Source organism: Mus caroli, chromosome 6, assembly GCF_900094665.2.
Source record: "Mus caroli chromosome 6, CAROLI_EIJ_v1.1, whole genome shotgun sequence".
NCBI classification, from domain to species: domain Eukaryota; kingdom Metazoa; phylum Chordata; class Mammalia; order Rodentia; family Muridae; genus Mus; species Mus caroli.
In genome coordinates, this window is record NC_034575.1 from 93516148 (window position 1) to 93523060 (window position 6913).

A 6913-nucleotide genomic window follows, 5' to 3' on the forward strand; every position below is an offset into this window, starting at 1 on the left:
GATTAAAAATGCATTTACCTGAAAAATCAAGAAGCATGCTAACTTTTGTGGTCAATCATTTTTGTTCAAAATGGGCAAGAATGTTCCACACGGAAAGAAGAATCCTTTCAACAAAACCTGCTGCAGTAATTGGACAGATCCATGCAAACTCTGAGCTGGGCCCTCCCCTATCTCACACCATGAAATGCAGCAATAACAACACATGGGGCACCACAGGCCTAACTACAAGAACAAAACACATACCATGCTAGAAGAAAACATTTTGACAAATTTTGTGACTTTGGGTTAGGCACCAGTTTCTTAATTAGTATATCAAAAACTCAACCAGCAGAAGAGAAAATGTTAATAAGACTNCATGCAAATGTCAAAATTGTGAGGCTTCAGAGGATACCATGAAGAATGTAAAAAAGAATAACCTAACCGGGAGGAGTATTTACAAACAAGGCTGTAAAGCAGCTCTTTGGCCTTAATGATAAAAACTGCCAAAGATGTGAATTAATATTTTTTTCAAATAAGACATAAAAATCCCTATGAAAAGACTTTCAGCATCTTTAGGGAAACATAAGCCCAAATCACAATAAGGTGATTTTTTTGGGGTGGGGTGGTGGGGTGGGGTGNGTCTCACTAATGTAGCTCTGGTTGGTCTAGAGCTATGTAGATCAAGTTATCCTTGAACTCACAGAGATCCATCTGCCTCTGCCTCTTGAGTGCTGGCATTAAAGATGTATGTCACTACAGCAGGCCAAGATGACCATTTTAGTGCACGGGAATGGAAATACTAAAAAAGCCTTGTCAAGTGTTGACAAGGACGTGGCTAGAACTANAACCTTCACACATAGCTGGTGTGAATGCAAGATGGTAGAAGGACTCTGGAATCCACTTTGGTGGGGTTTTAAAATGTTAACTGTAGAGCTTCCCCATGAGCCGAAATTTCCACTAATGAAGGAAGAAAGTGGATGTTTACAGGAATCCCCGAACAAAAACCACAGAAGAGAAAGAAAAATATGAAAGCATCTTGAATGGCCATCAACCAACAAGTGGATAAAAAAGATGAGAAATATCCATATATCATAATTATCAGAATACAGGATACCTGGGAGCTGCTGAAAGATTCTAGATCCATCCAGAAGTTTGTCCCTGTGATTCGAATTCCCCCATGTGGTAAAACCTGGCAGTTCAAATTCATACTTAATTTTTAAAAGATGATTTTCTTTTTGAGAAAAATTTTATTTCACATCTCTAAATGGGTAGACATTTGCTTCTGGATACAGTACAGCCTAATATTGTCAATAGATCAAACCTCTCAGCTATTGATTGATTGGTAAGATATAAAGCAACTCCTTTTCAACATTCCTATGAAAACATGACTTCATGCTCTGCTCCAGTGGTCAGTTGAGATCACAGAAAAGGTGGTGGCTATTACTGGAATTTCAGACTGTACTCTGTAAATAGCAACAGTTTCTGTATGGATGTCTGCAAGCACTACCTGGCACTGGTTGGTGGTTCAGATCATTACATACAAATGAGAAGACCTGCTTTAACCACACAATTGAGGATACTTCACTGGAGACAGAAATACAGCCCTTGGCATCAAACATGCTGACCCATCAACCATTTACATTGACATTATCTGGAAATCATGGGCAATCCTCTGTCTGAACATGACTGCTGATTTTGCAATACCTACTTGAGGCTTGCTCTCCTGGCTATTCTGAATCATGGGCTGTGTTTAAAAATTACCGCTTCCTCGAGTGTTTAACATGCTCCACTTAACCAGTTTGGGCTTCGCAGAACCTCGTGGCACACATGCCCAAACCTTCAAGTCCTAATACAGTGAATGTAAAGCCAAATGCAAGACTATNAGAGGAGTTTGTAGCAACGTGTAGGACTTGGTGTGTGTGGCTGGTCCACGAGGTTGGTGACTACTCTCATTTTTGTTTATTTTGTTTTTGAGACAGGTCTCACTGGGTGGCACAAATGGCCTAGAGCTTCAGATTCTCCTGTCTTACCCTCCTGAGTGCTGGGATGACAAGTCTGTGTCACAGTATCTGGCTTTAATGATATTGCAATATTTGTTTGGGTTTGGTCCAAATACCCGAGGACAAGGCTTTGTCCTCAAAGTATATCTGAGAAGCAGACTATTCATCTCATATTTTAATATGGGTTTATTGGAACGTTTGTCACCATAGAAATATACTGAAAGCCATGGAATTGTGTCTTAAGTGGGGAAGATTTGAAATGCAACAATATTCTTGTGGTTTGAGTAAGAAATGTCCCAGAGAGAAGAATNAATGTGTTTGTACTCTTGGTCCCAGATTATAGCAGTGCTTGTGAAGGTTCTGGAAACTTTACATGGATGCTTGCTGGGGGAATGAGTCACTGAATTTATAGACTCACCTACCTTGCCTTCTGTACCGTGAAGCGATTGATGTGACCAGATGCATCCCAATTTGGCAGCCACACCTTCACTGCCTTGTTNGTTTAGATCCCCTCAAACTGTGAGCAAGACACAGACACGACCTTCCCTACTTAAGTTGCTTCTCGTCAGTTATTTTGATCACAACCACAAGGAAAAATAACTACACACATGATATTTAAGTTTAATATCAACATAAACCTTGAAGAACCCATGCACCACGTGTGGCCTGAAGTTAANAGCACTGGTTCTAGCCACACCTCTGCAGTACATCCTGTAGGACATCTGCCTTTAGCTCTCCCTTTGTCAGAAACACCTTGATTCCTTGTGCCACGACGCAGCTTCTGTCTGACAGAGCAGGTTACGCTCCTGTCTCACACAGTCTCTCAAGGATTTGCTTTGGCATTCTTGCCCTTTGGGAAGCCTCCCTCCCCAGCATCACGACCCTCCTCTTTCCCATTGAACAACTCCCAAGAGAGGATCTGGGATTCCCTCACTCACAGAGCNCTGAGTCACTACCTACAGCCATTGTATCTGTGTGTGGTGTAGCCTCGGTATTACTCTCTAATTCACATCTGTATAATGTGTCTGTTTTCTTGCTAACATACAGGCCTACTGTCTGTCTTCCTCACCACAGCCAAATTTCTCTGAGAATGGAAGCTCTGTCACAGGTAGCCCACAGCACCAGGCCTGGGAAGAGAAGTTGTTAGCTAACTTTCTTTTAGGTTGAAAGAAGAACAAAACCATGATTGCTTCTGCTCTTGGGATTGTGTGTGTGTTTGGCGGGGGTGGGGGAGTTGGGAGGTTGGGGCTGAGGACATGGCTTCATGGTAAAGCAATTTGTCTAGCATGTGTAAGACCCTGGGTTCTATCCCCAGCAACACACACAGACAAAATAATACTTATTCTTTAAAAATCTACTCCCATTTGCAGCCCTCCTCCACACCAATGTCAAGAGCAAGTAAGAATTTTTCTCAACAACTCTGACATTGGCATTGAAAAGCTCTCAAGAACTCCATTTCAGAAAAAAAAAAAAAAACATTTCTCTTCTTCATGGACGGTCCAGCCCAGCTCAACGAAATCTGTTTCATGAAAGCGATCATCTCAAGGAGAAAAACAAGTGACAAAGGCTAGCTGGCGCTTCTAATAAGTGAGAATCAAAGCTGAGCCTTTCTCAGAGGAGCTGAGACAATGGGTGTCTAGGAGCCACAGCAGGGCCGGTCTATTTCTCAATGAGGCAGCTCCAGTCAGCCCTTCCCCCACTGACAAAATGTGGAGCCCTTGGACAAAGAGGAGAACAGCAGAGCTCACTGTGTGTGGAGCTTGCCCTAAGATTTATAGCAGGCTGTGACAGCAGCTGCAAAGCACTGGGTCCCTTCAATATTAAATTAGTATGAGAGGGAGGACGGCAGAGGAGGAGGAGGAGGGGGAGGAAGGGGAGGGATGAGGAGGAGGAGGAGGAGGAGGGGGAGGGAGGGAAATTAAACANGTTCTAAAAATAAAAAAGCAAGAGTATTTCCTCACCTAATACTTTTTCCTGCATACAAAAGCTAACGAGAAAGGCTGTGCCTAAGGTACAAGAAGCCCCAGGTCGATCTCCATCACTGAGTAAAGTCTAGTGATACACACCTATGACCCTAGCACTTTGGAGATGGAAGACCCTCTGCCACCCAGAGTGTCTGAGGCCAGTCTGGACCCTGTGAGACCCTATCCCAATAGAGAGAGCTAAGGAAAGAATCTAAAGCTGCTGTCTGTCTGTCTGTCTGATTCTCATTTCAGTCCTTTGACACCTAGTTGGAATGAAAGAAAAGTTTGTGTTAAGCTACATATTCGTTCGTGAATTTCTTCTCTATAAGAACAAAGATAGAGGCAAAATAGAGACAGAGACAGAGACAGAGACAGGAGAGAGGGGAGAGAGACCCAAAGGAGCACCGTTAGGACTATAAAGCCATTTGATTGGTGCTCAGTTTCTCTTAAGTCTAAGATATTGATAGCATCGATAAACAGCAGGCAATAAAAAATAAAATAACCATCAAAACGCTATGATGGTTTACCTGTTAGGCCATGAGAAACATCAGACCCAGAGCCCCGGATGATGCGAAAGTCTCCAGCCAGCTTCCCAGGAGGAATGAAGATGAAGAAGGTCAGGGCCAGCAGGGAAAGTGACTACTGTAACTGTCTCTGCAGTATGCACAGCAATGACCAGCATTGCATCTCAGAGGCCACTAAATATTTAGGAGCAGGAATGTCCTCGTGTTCAAACAGGAGGACATGTGGGATTACAGAAGGCCTCTTACACCTAACCCACCACTTCCCCCACCCTCCGCTCCACCCCCACATGTCCCCAAAAGTTCTGCCAAGAACAAGTGTGATATCAGCTGATCATGGGCTCCCTTCTTATCCCTGTGATTACATTCTACCCTGGCAGGAGGTGAACCTGGCAATCAAGGCTCCCTTTCATCTCTGTCTTCTGCATCTGGCATGTTTGAGGACTCAGAGCACGTGCTGAGACCGCATGCAGAAGTGAGAGACTGCAAGGCTTGCATGGACTCCCAGTTTTGGCACTTTGCTCATGCGAGCCTGGCAGGTGAGCTGGGGCCAGCAGTCCGGATCCCACTTTGAAGGAATATGAGCATCTAACTAATCTTGGCAGCAGTGGCTGCTCAGTAATCGTCAGTCCCTTGTATTTAAGGTTTCTGTAATGTCCCAGTAGGAAAGGAGTTTGCACAGCTTCTGAGCAAGTGTGGGTGACCAGATGTCCACAGGGCTAGATTCAAATTAGGCTTACATCTCTGGGCCAGATCCTGTTTTACAAGCATCTAAGTACCCTGCCACTTAGGCTTTACCTAAGTTCACCTCCAGCCTCTTGGCACAAAGAAATAATCAGGAACTTGTCACCATATGCTTTGNACTTCCCCAAGCAGACCATTTCTGCATATTACAGACCAGTCCCCAGGGTGGATTTTATCTATAGAAAGAGGGAAACATAAATTCTGCCTCACATTTATAGTGACACATGGTGACATAGCTACTTATCAAAAACTGGCCTCGAGTGAGGACCCAGAGCTATGATTAGATGTTACTCCAGGTGACATCACTTCTGTCCCAGGAAAGGTGAATAGACAGATCTCTTTCCTTTACTCTGCCTTTCTGTAACTTTGCTTCTGGCCTTTGAGATGACGGCTTTGAGGTGGGGGTGCTGGGATGCAGGGGACAGAAAATCCCCCTTCACATGAACACTTGTGCGCATGCATGCACACACACACGCGCGCACACACACACACACACACACACAAAGTTTATGTATGGCCAGTCCAGAGCAGTCACATGTGACAAATCCTGCCTGTAGTAGCTACATTTTATGGGTTAAAAAGAACTTCAAACCGAGTTCAGAGAAGGAAGCNAACTTAGATTTGGAAGCAGTTTTTAAAAGGTGGCTCCAAATTCTAGCGCTCTCACATCTTCACTGGAGGCCTTGAAGAAGTTTATTTCACTGCCCAGTCTGTCAGTGTCCATGGTGGGGGTGGGATGAACAGACGTGCCCACCATACAGATGGCTGTGGGTATACAAAGCTGCTATATAGAAAGTACCTGAGTCAGATTGGTGGCTTCTATGGTGGCTGTATCCTATTGCTCTAACAAAGGGGCAGCAGATAGGGCAAAACACACCTGCGCCTACATTATTGACCCAACTGGGAATTGCTCTCAAGGAAAAATTTCAAGGCTGCTTAACAAAATAATGAAAGATTAATTTCCATCATTTCACAATAGAATTTTACCTAGTCAAAAGAAAAGTTTCCTGTTTCATTGAGTACACTGCACCTCTGTCCTGAGGCTCAGAGATCACAGCAGAGGAGGGAGCAGAAAGAGTTTAAGAGCCAGAGGCANNTGATGNCTATGAGAAGAGAGTGTGTTTCAGACACAACAGGGCTAGTACACACATGACTGCACGTGGTTGTGACTACAAGGGCAGGATCAGTGCAAGCTCAGGTCAAATCCCAGCACAGAGAGGGGAGGTGGGCACAAAGCTCACTCCTGGACACAGAGCTATTGGCAATCGTTAGCTACTGGGAGGAAAGACAGTTTTCTCTAAGNGTGCATGCAATCCCCGGTAAGTGGACCACACTCAAGTGGAAGACCACACCACCAAGAATATTTGGATAGCACAAACTGGTAATGATATATATTCTTAAAGGACACANGCTACCCAAGTAAGGCAGGGAATTGGGGGTTATCATCGATGAGTTGGGAGGGGAGGGGCGAATAAGATCAAATAGCATTGTACAAAACTCTCAAAGAACTAGTAGAAAAATTTAAGGGATCAGATGGTTACAGTTTTACTCAGAGCTTCAATCTACCTTTGAACTTTTACGTCTTCAGGGATAGTGGAACAACCACTTCACACGCGGATTTAAGCATTTGTGAAATATACCTGAGAGCCAAGCCAGAAGAAGTCCCTGCATGGAGAGTGGAGGTAGGCATGAAGGCCCCCCTCCA